The following is a 15,899-nucleotide window of genomic DNA, read 5'->3' on the forward strand; positions in this document are numbered from 1 at the left end:
GCCATTCTGCCGCAGTGAAACTGTGGCGGCTGGTCGGCAAGTGGTTAATCAACTCTGGAGTTTTTATTTTTTGCTAAACAAACTAAAAAAAAACAACATTTTTGAAAAAAAAAGTTTTTCTTTGTTTCTGTTATAAAATTTCATTTTCTCCTTCACTGATGAGCACTGATGAGGCTGCACTAATAAGGTGGCACTGATGAGGATGCACTAATATGTAGAATTGATGGGCACTAATAGGTGGCACTGATAGGCAGCACTAATGAGGAGGTACTGACAGGCATTACTGATGGGCACTGATTGGCATCTGTGAAGGACACTGACAGGTGTTACTGATTGGCACTTTGATGGGCACTGATTGGTGATTTGAGTGGACACTCATTGGGATTTGGATGGGCACTGATTGGCATTGTGGTGGGCACCTGTGTTGGGGGCTGCGCTGATAATCAATGTACTGATTATCAGTGCACACCCCCCTCTGACAGGAGAGCCACAAATCAGATCTCCCTATCAGCGCAAACCGAGGAAAACCGATTACCCGCACCTCCTGGTTCACTCTGTGATCAGCTGTGATTGGTCACAGCTGATCACGTGGTAAAGAGCCTCAGTCAGTGGCTCTTTACCACGATCGGAGATGCGGTGTGTCAGAGTGACACACCACACAACGGATCGCCGTGTTGTGCTCCCCCTGCGGGCACGCGATGGCTTGTTATCAAGCTGGACGTCATATGACGCCCATTCAGGATAACTGAACCACTTAATGGCCGTCAATCTGCTATATGCCGGGTGGGAAGTGGTTAAAATGGTAGTAAAGTTAGTTTCTTTAACCACTTCCATACTGGGCCTATTCTGTCATTCAGTCATTCATCTCCTACATGTAAAATCATAATTTGTTTGCTAGAAAATTGCTCAGAACCCCCAAAAATTATATATATAGATATATATATATCGATAGATAGATGTGTGTGTGTGTATATATATATATATATATATATATATATATATATATATATATATAAATATATATCATTTTTTTAGCAGAGACCCTAGGGAATAAAATGGGGGTCGTTGCAATATTTTATATCACACGGTATTTGTGCAGCAAATTTTTAAACGCAATTCTTTTGGAAGAAAAAGCACTTTCATGAATTAAAAATTAAAAAAAAAACAGTAAAGTTAGCCCAATTTTTTTGTGTAATGTGAAAGATGATGTTATGCCAAGTAAATAGATACCTAACATGTCACGTTTTAAAATTGCGCATACTCGTGGAATTTTTTACAGGTTCTAAAAAAAAAAAAAACCTCTAAATCTTAAAAAAAACACACCTCCCTATTGAAATGCTTTGAAAACCCAGCAAGAACGCATCAATAACGCACCATTGTTACGTTTTTGATGCAGTTTTTGAGTCACATGACCTATGAAAAACACGCCATAAGCATGGTAAAATTACGTGTGTTTTCAACTCCATTATCGGCACCCTTTTCTCTATTTGCGAGATGCAGAAAAAACACAATTTTCAGGCACTGAAATTTCGGTGCATCTCTAAGAGCCCTTTCACAGTGCCAGCGCCCGGGCGTCGGTGGTAAAGCGCCGCTAGTTTTAGCGGCGCTTTACCGTCGTTTTTGCGGCGCTTTTCGGGTGCTAGCAGGGCGCTTTCAACCACCGCTAGCGGCCGAATAAAGGGTTAAAAGCGCCGCTGCAGCAGCGCTTTGCAGGCCCTTCGGCGCTGCTGCCTATTGATTTCAATGGGCAGGGGCGCTTTAGGAGCGGTGTACACCACTCCTAAAGCGCATCAAAGAAGCTGCTTGCAGGGCTTTTTTTGACGTCCTGCCAGCGCAGCACCCCAGTGTGAAAGCACTAGGGTTTTCACACTGGGATTACAGATGAGGCTTTTTACAGGCGCTATTTATAGCGCTAATACGCCTCCAGTATGAAAGGGGTCTAATATTTACATCATCTGTAGCCGATGATGTTACTACGCATGCATGGTGACTGCACTCAGAAAAAAACACTTTCATGAATTTGAAAAAAAAAAAAAAAATTCTGTATAGTATGAAAGATGATGTTACGCAGAGTAAATAAATACCTAACATGTCACAATTTAAAATTGCGCAAACTCATGGCATGGCGCCAAATTTCAGTACTTAAAAATCTCTATAGGTGACGCTCTAAACCAGTTTAGGGTTACAGAGGAGGTCTAGTGCTAGAATTATTGCTCTCTAATGTTTGCAGTGATACCTCACATGTGTGGTTTGAACGCTGTTTACATATGCGGCCGTGACCTACGTATGCGTTCGCTTCTGCGTCCGAGCACATGGCGACGCTTTAAAATTTTTTTTTACACTTTCCTTTTAAATTTTTGTTGATACAATTAATTCCTACTACATGGAATGTAAACATCCCTTGTAATAGGAATAGAGCACGACAGGTCCTCTTTATGGAGAGATGTGGGGTCTATAAGTCCCCACATCTCTTCTTCCAGCTGGAAAGCCTGAGATAAAAAAAAAAACAATCTCAGGCTTTCCAGCTAAAAAAACAGCAATGTTTACCTCTGCTGGCACCGGAAGTGATGTCATGACGTCTCTTGCGGCCTCCGCAGGTCATAAAGATGGCTGGAGACCATCTGGTCCACGGTCAGCTCTATGGTAAACGACTGCCGCCGGCCAATTCATTCTCTGGCTCCCCGTTCGCACAGGCGAAGCATTGGAGGGAGGGGGGGGGGTTTGTCCCCTCCCGCCGCCTGTAAAAGAAATCAAGTGGCTGAACAGCCGTTATGATTGCTTTTACAAGAGAGGAAATCGCCGGCTGAAAAACACAAACTCTGAATAATGGGTGCAGCTGCACCCATCATTCAGATATCCCCACTTCAGGACACTCTCTGCATGGAGTTTGCATGGTCTCCCTGTGCTTATGTGGGTTTCCTCCTTCAAAGACATGCTGGCAAGTAACATGATAGTAAACAAAAATGACAGGTTTTTAAAATATATATATTTTTATATATAATAGTATTATATTCGACTTTTTAATTAATATCATGATTTTAAATTAATATAAATTTAATTTTGGCCATTATTGGTACCTTTAGCGCAACAAAAGCTCAAGAAAAATGCATTTCTTTAAATTCTATGTATGTCTTCACACTGGTCTGTTGCACTTCCATTTGGGTGTTAAAAATCTTGCTTGCTGCATTTTTGGTCACTTAAAAAAACCCACCTCCCCGTTAAAATACATTGAAAAAAACGCAAGAATGCATCAATAATGCACCAGTATTACGTTTTTGATGTCGTTTTTGAGCCACATGATTAAAAAACGTGCGTTTTCAGCGCCATTATCGCCACTTTTTTCCATATCGGCAAAATGCCAAAAACAAAATTTTTCGGCGGGTACATTTCAACCACTGAAATTTCGTTGCATCTATAATATTTACATCATCTCTAGCCGATGATGTCACTACGCATGCTTGGTGATACTGCATTCAGGAAACATCGAAAGTGCTGTAAATGCAGAGAGCGCCGTGCCGCAATAGTGACGAGGCTTCAATTTTGAAGTGACGCTAATGCTTCATGTTTTGATAGTGTGAACAGTGCTTTGTGCCATCCATTGTATTTTGTGCATAGGCGTTTGAGGAGCGTTTTAAACCGCTTCCGGACTGCCACACGTACATTTACTGCGGCAGGGCAGCCCGGGTTCGCGAAATCACGTACCTGTACGTGATTTTGTGCACATGGTTTAGGGGGCACGCGTCCACCGTGACCCGCTGATCTTTCACAGGAGAGACGGATCAGCTGTCTGCCTGTGTAAACAAGGCAAAAGGCGGATCTGTCGGGAAGGGACAGAGAGATGTTGTGATTCAGCTAAGCTGAATCGCAGAGCTCTCTTTTCCTTCAGTGTGACACTGCCCCACACAGTTAGTAAAACCTCCCTAGGGAACATTTAATAATTTGATCACCCTTGGTCCCTGCCTTTCCCTGCCAGTGTCATTTACACAGTAATCAGTGCATTTTTTTTTGCAATGATCACTGTATTGGTGTCACTGGTCCCCAAAAAGTGTCACTCGGTGTCAGATTTGTCCGCCACAATGTCACAGTCCTGCTAAAAATCGCAGATCTCTGCCATTACCAGTAAATAAATAAATAAAAGTCCCTAAATCTATCCCGTAATTTGTAGATGCTATAACTTTTGCGAAAAGCAATCAATATAAGCTTATTGGGATATTTTTTACCAAAAATATGTAGAATTGGCCTAAACTCATAAAGAATTTATTTTATTTATTTTTTTTTTTTTTTTTGATATGTATTATAGTAAAAAGTAAAAAATATAGTTTTTTTTTTCAAAATTGTCGGTATATTTTCGTTTTTAGCGCAAAAAATAAAAAACGCAGTGGCGATCAAATACCACCAAAAGAAAGCTCTATTTCTGGGAAAAAAAGGATATCAATTTATCCTGGGTAGAGCATCTCGTGATTGTCAGTTAAAGCGACGAAGTGCCGTATCGCAAAAAATGGCCTGGTCAGGAAGTGGATAAAACATTCCAGAGCTGAATTGGTTAATGCCTCTCAAATGCCTGCTTTTAATGCCAGTGTGAACTTAGCCTTAAGGGCCCATTTATGCTACTTGTAGTGGGAACGAGCATTCCTGCTCACGATTTTCAAAGCGGGACTCACGTGATTCCGTGTTTCGTGCATAGGGCAGCCCATTCACTTGATGCTTTTGTCACCCACAAGAAGCTCCTGCTCCTTTTTTGGGTGACAAGCTTTACACTTTTTATAAAGGCGTGCTTTGCTGCAAAATCTCACCACCTTTGGGGTGCCATTTAGAATGAATGGCACCCAAACGCGTGTCACGTGTTTTGCAGCGACTACCACGTGATTTGGAATCGCAAGCAGAATTGTGACGATTCCTCCCGCAATTCCAAATCGTGAAGTGTGAATCGAGCCTAAGAGCTGGTGAAGGGCTTTCTATAAAAGTGATCGGGTGGCTCTAGAGACAGCCAATCACCTTTACGGTGATTCACCCCACCCACCCAGTGGTGGTACACCTGGTGTATTACATCACTTCCGGGGTCAAAACTGTCAGTTCTCTGCTTAGGCCACTTGGACGCGATTTTGCTGCAACTTTGACGTGACTTAAAGCAATGCCTGTGTAATCTTGAGGTCTATCGACCTCACGTCACATCAAATTCGGACCAGAGTAGTAACTCATTGGAAATCATGGGGTATGACTTGTCATGCGACTTTGCAGTCCCAAGTCGCAGGACAAGTCGTACAAGTGTGAAAGGGGCCTAATAGACCTCCAACGTCTCCATAAAAAGAACCTGTCACCTGCCCGTGCTATTACATAGAAGACTTCTTAGTGATAGCAATATAGATAAAAAATAAATAAAGTGTTAAAAAGAATTACATAAACTAAAAAAAAATTATGAAAAAATATTTAAAGCACCCCATCACCCTGGCAACAGGGTGGGACGTTTTGGCAGTCTAACCGCGCACAGGACCCCGAAAACCAATCACCGCCTTCAGACTTTCTAAGGGCGTACATTTTTGATTTCACTCCTCACTGCCTATCACAGTTTCGGAGGCCATGAAATGCCCAGATGGCACAACCCCCCCCCCAAATGACCCCATTTTGGAAAGTAGACACCCGAAGCTATTTGCTGAGAGGCATGTTGAGTATTTTGCAGATCTCGCTTTTTGTCACAAAGTTTTGAAAATTGAAATCTTCATTTTCAAAAACAAATGAGAGCTACAAAATACTCACCATGCCTCTCAGCAAATAGCTTGGGGTGTCTACTTTCCAAAATGGGGTCACTTTGGGGGGGGGGGGGGGGTGCTATCTTGGCATTTTATTTCCTTCAAAACTGTGATAGGTAGTGAGGAGTGAAATCAAAAATTTACGCCCTTAGAAATCATGAAGGCAGTGATTGGTTTTTAGGGTCCCGTACGCAGCTAGGCTCCCAAAAAGTCTCACACATGTGGTATCCCCGTACTCAGGAGAAGCAGCAGAATGTATTTTGGGTTGTAATTCCACATTTAACCATGCCATGTGCGAGCAATATATCATTTAGTGACAACTTGTCATTTTTCAATCACTTGTGACAATAAAATAAAATATTCAATGGGCTCAACATGGCTCTCAGCAATTTCCTTGGGGTGTCTACTTTGTAAAATGGGGTCATTTGGGGGGAGGGGGGTTGTACTGCCCTGACATTTTAGCACCTCATGAAATGACATAGGCAGTCATAAACTAAAAGCTGTGTAAATTCCAGAAAATGTACCCTAGTTGGAGACGCAATAACTTTTGCGCAAACCAATAAATATACGCTTATTGACATTTTTTTACCAAAGACATGTGGCTGAATACATTTTGGCCTAAATGTATGACTAAAATTGAGATTATTGGATTTTTTTTATAACAAAATATAGAAAATATAATTTTTAAAAAAACAATTCGGTCTTTTTCTGTTTATATCGCAAAAAATAAAAATCGTAGAGGTAATCAAATACCATCAAAAGAAAGCTCTATTTGTGGGAAAAAAAGGATGCAAATTTTGTTTGTGCAATTACCAGTTCAAGCAGCGCAGTGCCAAATTGTAAAAAGTGCTCTGGTCACTGAGCAGCCAAATCTTCCGAGGCTGAAGTGTTTAGGCAGTGATAAATTATCACTGCTCAGTACACGGACAGACGGCGTGGTTAATGCTATCAAAATAAAGAGCCCCCCTACATAATATGTATATATATATATATATATATACACACACATACACACACACGTTATACATACATATATATATATATATATATATATATATATTTATATACATACACACATTTTATATATATATATATATATATATATATATATATATATATATATATATATATATATATATATAGATATCTCTCTACAGTGGGAACGGAAAGTATTCAGACCCCCTTAAATTTTGCTATTAAAATAAAGAGCCCCCCTACATAATATGTATATATATATATATATATATATATATATATATATATATATATATATATATATACACACACATACACACACACGTTATACATACATATATATATATATATATATATATATATACATACACACATTATATATATATATATATATATATATATATATATATATATATATATATATATATATATATATATATATATATATATATATATATATATATATATAGATATATAGATATAGATATCTCTCTACAGTGGGAACGGAAAGTATTCAGACCCCCTTAAATTTTTCACTTTTTGTTATATTGCAGCCATTTGCTAAAATCATTTAAGTTCATTTTTTTTTCCTCATTAATGTACACACAGCACCCCATATTGACAGAAAAACACACAATTGTCGACATTTTTGCAGATTTATTAAAAAAGAAAAACTGAAATATCACATGGTCCTAAGTATTCAGACCCTTTGCTATGACACTCATATATTTAACTTTAAAGGTGCTGTCCATTTCTTATGATCATCCTTGAGATAGTTCTACACCTTCATTTGAGTCCAGCTGTGTTTGATTATACTGATTGGACTTGATTAGGAAAGCCACACACCTGTCTATATAAGACCTTACAGCTCACAGTGCATGTCAGAGCAAATGAGAATCATGAGATCAAAGGAACTGCCTGAAGAGCTCAGAGACAGAATTGTGGCAAGGCACAGATCTGGCCAAGGTTACAAAAAAATTTCTGCTGCACTTAAGGTTCCTAAGAGCACAGTGGCCTCCATAATCCTTAAATAGAAGACGTTTTGGACGACCAGAACCCTTCCTAGAGCTGGCCGTCTGGCCAAACTGAGCTATAGGGGGAGAAGAGCCTTGGTGAGAGAGGTAAAGAAGAACCCAAAGATCACTGTGGCTGAGCTCCAGAGATGCAGTCGGGAGATGGGAGAAAGTTGTAGAAAGTCAACCATCACTGCAGCCCTCCACCAGTCGGGGCTTTATGGCAGAGTGGCCCGACGGAAGCCTCTCAGTGCAAGACACATGAAAGCCTGCATGGAGTTTGCTAAAAAAACACCCGAAGGACTCCAAGATAAGAAATAAGATTCTCTGGTCTGATGAGACCAAGATAGAACTTTTTGGCCTTAATTCTAAGCGGTATGTGTGGAGAAAACCAGGCACTGCTCATCACCTGTCCAATACAGTCCCAACAGTGAAGCATGGTGGTGGCAGCATCATGCTGTGGGGGTGTTCTTCAGCTGCAGGGACAGGACGACTGGTTGCAATCGAGGGAAAGATGAATGCGGCCAAGTACAGGGATATCCTGGACGAAAACCTTCTCCAGAGTGCTCAGGACCTCAGACTGGGCCGAAGGTTTAACTTCCAACAAGACAATGACCCTAAGCACACAGCTAAAATAATGAAGGAGTGGCTTCACAACAACTCCGTGACTGTTCTTGAATGGCCCAGCCAGAGCCCTGAATTAAACCCAACTGAGCATCTCTGGAGAGACCTAAAAATGGCTGTCGACCAACGTTTACCATCCAACCTGTCAGAACTGGAGAGGATCTGCAAGGAGGAATGGCAGAGGATCCCCAAATCCAGATGTGAAAAACTTGTTGCATCTTTCTCAAAAAGACTCATGGCTGTATTAGATCAAAAGGGTGCTTCTACAAAATACTGAGCAAAGGGTCTGAATACTTAGGACCATGTGATATTTCAGTTTTTCTTTTTTAATAAATCTGCAAAAATGTCAACAATTGCTGAGTGTACATTAATGAGGAAAAAAATGAACTTAAATGATTTTAGCAAATGGCTGCAATATAACAAAGAGTGAAAAATGTAGGGGGTCTGAATACTTTCCGTCCCCACTATATATATAGATGTATATATATAGATGTATATATATATATATATATATATATATATATATATATATACACATAAATATGACAGGGGGGCATTGTTACTGTCTTGGGGGGACTGATCGAGGAAGAAGGAAGTTAATAACCTTCCTCTTTCCCCCTCAGATTCTCTCTTCACTCCCTGATTCTCCACCTCTGAGCTGGTGAATTGGGGAGGGTGAATTCTGACTCAGATCGCCGGTGAAGCGCTGAAATCGCAGCTTCATAAACTGTCCGTTTCTGTGTCAGTCAATGAGGATTCTCAGTGTGCGGAGATCATCGGCGGGAGAACATGTTCAAACATGTTCTCCAACATCATCTCTGTTTCATAAACAGTTTATGGATTGTGATCAGTGGCGATCCCCGGGATTACCACTGTCCACAGTTTCATAAATGGACACCTATATCACTTCCCAAGTTGTATTCTGTCATACATGAATTTTCATAAGTTTAGTAACCTCTTCATTTTCAATATGGGACTAGCATGCAAAAAAAAACAGACGATCATTTGTCCGATATTCTCATCGTGTGTACGGGACTTAAGATCCTTGAATGCAGGGTGTAATGTGAAAGTACAGTATATGTAAAGCACTAATGGGTACTTTGGTTTCCTCCCACACTGCAAAGACATGCTGGTAGGTAATTGGATCCTCTCTAAATTGGCCCTAGTATGTGTATATATGAATGTGAGTTATGGACCTTAGATTGTAAGCTCGAGGGCAGCGACTGATGTCAATGTCCAATATATATGTGTAAAGTGACGGCGCTATATACAGTACACAAAAGAACAAGTGCAACATTTCAGGGTCGCGCAGGGCCCCTTCGTCAGAGCAATATGACTCCAATCACTACATGTGTCTGAGAGCAATATGACTCCGATCACTACATTTGTCAGAGAGCAATATGACTTCCATCACTACATGTGTCTGAGAGCAATATGACTCCGATCACTACATGTGTCTGAGAGCAATATGACTCCCATCACTACATGTGTCTGAGAGCAATATGACTCTGATCACTACATTTGTCAGAGAGCAATATGACTCCAATCACTACATGTGTCTGAGAGCAATATGACTCCGATCACTACATGTGTCTGAGAGCAATATGACTCCGATCACTACATGTGTCTGAGAGCAATATGACTCCGATCACTACATGTGTCTGAGACCAATATGACTCCAATCACTACATGTGTCTGAGAGCAATATGACTCCGATCACTACATTTGTCTGAGAGCAATATGACTCCGATCACTATGCGTGTCTGAGAGCAATATGACTCTGATCACTACATGTGTCTGAGAGCAATATGACTCCAATCACTACATGTGTCTGAGAGCAATATGACTCCGATCACTACATGTGTCTGAGAGCAATATGACTCCGATCACTATGCGTGTCTGAGAGCAATATGACTCTGATCACTACATGTGTCTGAGAGCAATATGACTCCAATCACTACATGTGTCTGAGAGCAATATGACTCCGATCACTACATGTGTCTGAGAGCAATATGACTCCAATCACTACATGTGTCTGAGAGCAATATGACTCCGATCACTACATGTGTCTCAGAGCAATATAACTCCGATCACTACATGTGTCTGAGAGCAATATGACTCCTATCACTACATGTGTCTGAGAGCAATATGACTCCGATCACTACATGTATCTGAGAGCAATATGACTCCGATCACTACATGTGTCTTAGAGCAATATGACTCTGATCACTACATGTGTCTGAGAGCAATATGACTCTGATCACTACATTTGTCAGAGAGCAATATGACTTCCATCACTACATGTGTCTGAGAGCAATATGACTCCAATCACTACATTTGTCAGAGAGCAATATGACTCCAATCACTACATGTGTCTGAGAGCAATATGACTCCGATCACTACATGTGTCTGAGAGCAATATGACTCCGATCACTACATGTGTCTGAGAGCAATATGACTCCAATCACTACATGTGTCTGAGAGCAATATGACTCTGATCACTACATGCGTCTGAGAATAATATGACTCCAATCACCATGCCAGAATGCGCTGACTTCTTATGCCGCGTACACACAAGCGGACTTTTCGACCGGGCTGGTCCAACGGACCAAGTCCGGTGGACAATTCGACCGTGTGTGGGCTTCAGCGGACTTTTTTGGTCGAAAATCAGACGGACTTTAGATTTGGAACATGTTTTAAATCTTTATGTCGGAACTCCGCCAGACCCAGTTCCTATTGAAAAGTCTGCTCGTCTGTATGCTAGTCCGACGGATGAAAACCGACGCTAGGGCAGCTATTGGCTACTGGCTATTAACTTCCTTATTTTAGTCCGGTCGTACGTCATCACGTACAAATCCGTTGAATTTTGGTGTGATTGTGTGTAGGCAAGTCTGTTGGTTTTGAAAAGTCTGACGGAAATCCGCTGAAAGTCCGTCGGATAGACCGTCGGGCCAGTCCGGTCGAAAAGTCCGCTCGTATGTACGCGGCATTACATGTGTCTGCAGTTGTTCTTGTTCCTTTGTGATGTGATCTCTCGGCAATTAAAGCTTCAGACTGCATTTGAAGATCCATGTTGTGCTGGCGAATATGTGCATTGACATTGCTCTCAGACAGACGTAGTGAGTGGAGTCATATTGTTCTCAGACACATGTAGTGATCAGAGTCATATTGTTCTCAGACACATGTAGTGATCAGAGTCATATTGTTCTCAGACACATGTAGTGATCAGAGTCATATTGTTCTCAGACACATGTAGTGATCAGAGTCATATTGTTCTCAGACAGACGTAGTGAGCGGAGTCATATTGTTCTCAGACAGACGTAGTGAGCGGAGTCATATTGTTCTCAGACACATGTAGTGATCGGAGTCATATTTTTTTCAGACACATGTAGTAATCAGAGTCATATTGTTCTCAGACACATGTAGTGATCAGAGTCATATTGTTCTCAGACACATGTAGTGATCAGAGTCATATTGTTCTCAGACACATGTAGTGATCCGAGTCATATTGTTCTCAGACACATGTAGTGATCAGAGTCATATTGTTCTCAGACACATGTAGTGATCAGAGTCATATTGTTCTCAGACACATGTAGTGATCAGAGTCATATTACTCCAACTTCTGACATGTTCTGATATGCAGCAGCAGTATCTTTAAACAACTTTGACTTTGCCTGGGCAGGAGGAAGCATTTCCTCATATCCTCTCCCCTGGTGATCAGATGCAACATTGTGTGACCTTGTAGATCAAAGTGGACCTGAACTCAATGTGAGAAGATTTGCTATGTTATAAGGAACATACTATATGGAAGCAAAGCCCCGCTTCTCTGCCAATATGGACAGTGCAGAACAAGACATGGCAAAGCTGGCCATATGCCAGTAAACTTTTGTTCATAAGTTTTTATTTATGGAACATTCCTCAGATTTTTCTATTGGTTGGTGGGGTCTAATCGGTGATTATTTTTAACTATAGTGATGACAAAATGAAAGAAGCAGGATGGAAATTTTTTGTACAACAAGCTAAATTCTAAGGCTGCTTTCACACTGATGCATTTATGCAGCGCTTTTACCATGCTAAAAACACAACAAAAAAGCAGTCTCTTTAAATCCTATGGGACTCTTCACACCAGTGCGCTGATCGTGCATTTTGAAGAGTCCTGCATACTGCACTTTTGGTGTGGTTTTCATAATCGCACCAAAAACGCAAGTCCCCAATGAAAATTTAAAGTTTCTTTTTAAAGGAGCAGTGTGAAAGCACCCTAATGCCGCGTACACATGGGAGGACTTTTCATCCGGACTGGTCCGGTGTGTGGGCTTCATGGGACCTGCAGCGGTCTTTTTCGGTCGAAAATCTGACGCACTTTAGATTTGGAACATGTTTCAAATCTTTCCGACGGACTCGAGTCCGGTCGAAAAGTCCGCTCGTCTGTATGCTAGTCCAACAGACAAAAACCGACGCTAGGGCAGATATTGGCTACTGGCTATCAACTTCCTCATTTTAGTCCGGTCATACATCATCATTTACAAATCCGTCAGACTTTGGTGTGATCGTGTGTAGGCGAGTCTGTTCGTTGGGAAAGTCCTTCGGAAGTCCGCCGAAAGTCCTTCGGATAGACCGTCGGACCAGTCTGGTCGAAAAGTCCACGTCTGTGATTTCATTTATGTGGCATGTCTGGACAAAATTTTAAAAGCTTTCAAACGGAATTAGCTGACTCAATGATGGCAGGTTTGAATGCTCTGGCAAACGAAATTCAGATATTCCTTATGAACTTTCGAAGAAAATTCTAATAATATACAGCCAGCCTACTAAATGGACTGGCTTTTTAACCACTTGAACTCCAACCCTTTTCTAGCACCTTTAGTTTATACGTTTAAATCAGTATTTCTTGCTAGAAAGCTACATTTTAATGAATAAAAAAAAAAAAAAACACACAATATATACCGCATTTTTTTTGTATAATTTGAAAGATGATGTTATGCCGAGTAAAAGGATACCTTATATGTCACTCTTTAAAATTGTGCACACTCGTGGAATGGCGACAAACTATCGTACTTAAAAATCTCCATAGGCGGTGAGCGGTCGCTTTTTTAGAGAGCTCCGCTAATCCGTACATAAATCCGGATCCATCATCTCCAAACCCTAACTAATTTCATCTCTGCTGACCAGGGGGGACCCGGGGGCTCTCTGTCCATTGAGAAGCGAGGAGAATTTGGGCTGGAATCGGCGTCCGCCGCACGCTCCCAGCCTGTCACGGGCGACTAGGCCGAAGCCGCGGCCTTTCCTGACGGCCCGCACGGCGAGACGGGAGCCCCCTGCTGCGATCGCCTCTGCTAACAGGTCTCACCGGCTGCCGCGGACGGCGGATGAGGGCAGGAGAGATCCCCCTGGACTAAATACTGGCCATACTCTGGGCCTGGACTCTCTTTCTCCCCCCACGTATTACTAGGCCGCGACCGCAGCCTTTCCTGGAGGCCCGGGCCGGTGGACTGACTGGGGGAGTGCTGGATCCTGCTGGTCTAGTGGGGGACGCCCTGTGACGGCTGGGGACAGCTGCCTAACAACTGGAGCAGATCCTGGATCACCTACATCCCACTCACCCTGGTTGTGAAGAGAGGAAGCTGGGATGCACATCTCTGTAGAACCGTGGAGGCCTGAAGTGGGCAGATTCTGCACTGTACAACTGCAGGTGAGGGGGAAGACTGCTAGGGGGACACACGCTTTACCCTACCTGCTGCCTGAGTACCCCTGACTCTGATGACAGGCTCCCACGGTCGGTTGTTGATTATTACCCAGACCTGGGCCACTAACACCTGAATGAGGCACAGGAACTCCAGCGCAAAATATAGTAAAGGGGGTAAGAGGTTGACCTTCCCACCACAGCCGGACTCCCCTCAGACGCCCACCTGTCCCCCTCTGGAGGCCCTTAATACACACAGTGCACACAGACCCCCGCAGACGCACAATATGGAGTGGGATGACTCTCGGCCCCCCTGGCTGGCGGATTTCATGGCAGCCATTGCTACATGCCAATCCGCGTTAACAACAAAGATTGAAGCTGTTCAACTGGATATGGGTCTAATTCACCAAGATATAGATAAAATCAGATCGCGAGTCACTGAAACGGAGCAAAGACACCAAAGACACCATTGCGGAACATGGAGCATCACTCCGTACACTTCAAACCAAAGTAAAGACCCTCGAATACAGAGCCGAAGACGCGGAGAACAGGAACCGGCGTAATAATCTTCGCATTGGTTTACCGGAGGGGGCAGAGGGGAACAACCCTACCTCCTTCATAGAGGGTCTGCTGCGCGACCTTTTACCCGAGGCCCGTTGGTCACCTTATTATACGGTGGAGAGGGCGCACCGCATCCCACCTAAGCCGGGGCCTCCTGGATCCCCCCCGCACCTTCATTCTCCATCTCCTCAGCTTCAGAGACAGAGACGAAGTTCTCCGCGCCTCTAGAAACGTTGGGGACCTCAGATTCCAGAACACAAAGTTAATGATCTTCCCCGACTATTCGGTGGGGACCCAGAAACTTAGGAAATCTTTTGACCAAGTTAAAGCGGCTCTCCGATCACGCAGCATCCGCTACAGTGTACTATTCCCTGCTCGCCTGAGAGTCCAGGACGGCGAGACAACTCGTTTCTTCACCACTCCGAGAGAGGCTTCCGCCTGGCTGGACTCGCTACCACAGATTCGCTGATGGTATACCTGGTATGTGCTGTATGACCCTTTTCACTGTTTACTCACCGTAGCCTTGGCCCGGGTCTGGGCTTTCACACGAACTACCACATGGATGACTTACTTTGTTGCAAAGGTTATGCTCGGTTCAATCCATGGTGTGTCCGGACTTGTGGGGGGATGCTTACTATCCCCATCAGGAAAATTCTAAGCTAATGCCCCTGCCAAAAAATTTGGTCAAGAGACCGTTTAAATATCAAGTTCCTTTACACTTGATTGTTTCCTCGAGGAGTGATGGAGCTCTTGTTCTGTAACTTAATCCAAAGATGGATCGACTTCACAGTGAGGTCGCATTATAGGTTACTTCCCTTTGTCTGACTTTCTAAGTCCTCACAGCCTATTGAATCACCAGCGGAGACCTCACGGGTGTAAACCGCACAAACTGCTGTTTCCTCCCCTCGTGTAAAGTTTTGGGGGGGTGGGCTCGCCTCTTCCACGGACCCCCTGTTCCAGCCGGCGAGCTGAATAAGTTTGGGATTAAAACCCGCCTCAGTTTTGGGGGGGTCGGGTGGGGTGGGGGAGCTGTAAGTTCCCCTAATGGGGCATGTTTCATCTACTCTAAAAATTGCTATCCTCTATTTGTTTTTAGTTTGTTTTTGTCTTTGTTTGATATTTGTACTAAAATAATTGACTCATCAGCATTGCACTGTCTACAGATATGGCTATTTCGGGTTCTGGGGTCCAGTCCAGGAGCCGTTAACTGCGTAGATCCTAACATTCCCATTATTCCTGGTAGCCCTGTCCTCCCTTAACATCATCTCATGGAACACCAGGGGACTGAACACCCCGGTCAAG

Source organism: Aquarana catesbeiana, linkage group LG02 (assembly GCF_042186555.1).
Source record: "Aquarana catesbeiana isolate 2022-GZ linkage group LG02, ASM4218655v1, whole genome shotgun sequence".
In the NCBI taxonomy this organism is placed as follows: Eukaryota; Metazoa; Chordata; class Amphibia; order Anura; family Ranidae; genus Aquarana; species Aquarana catesbeiana.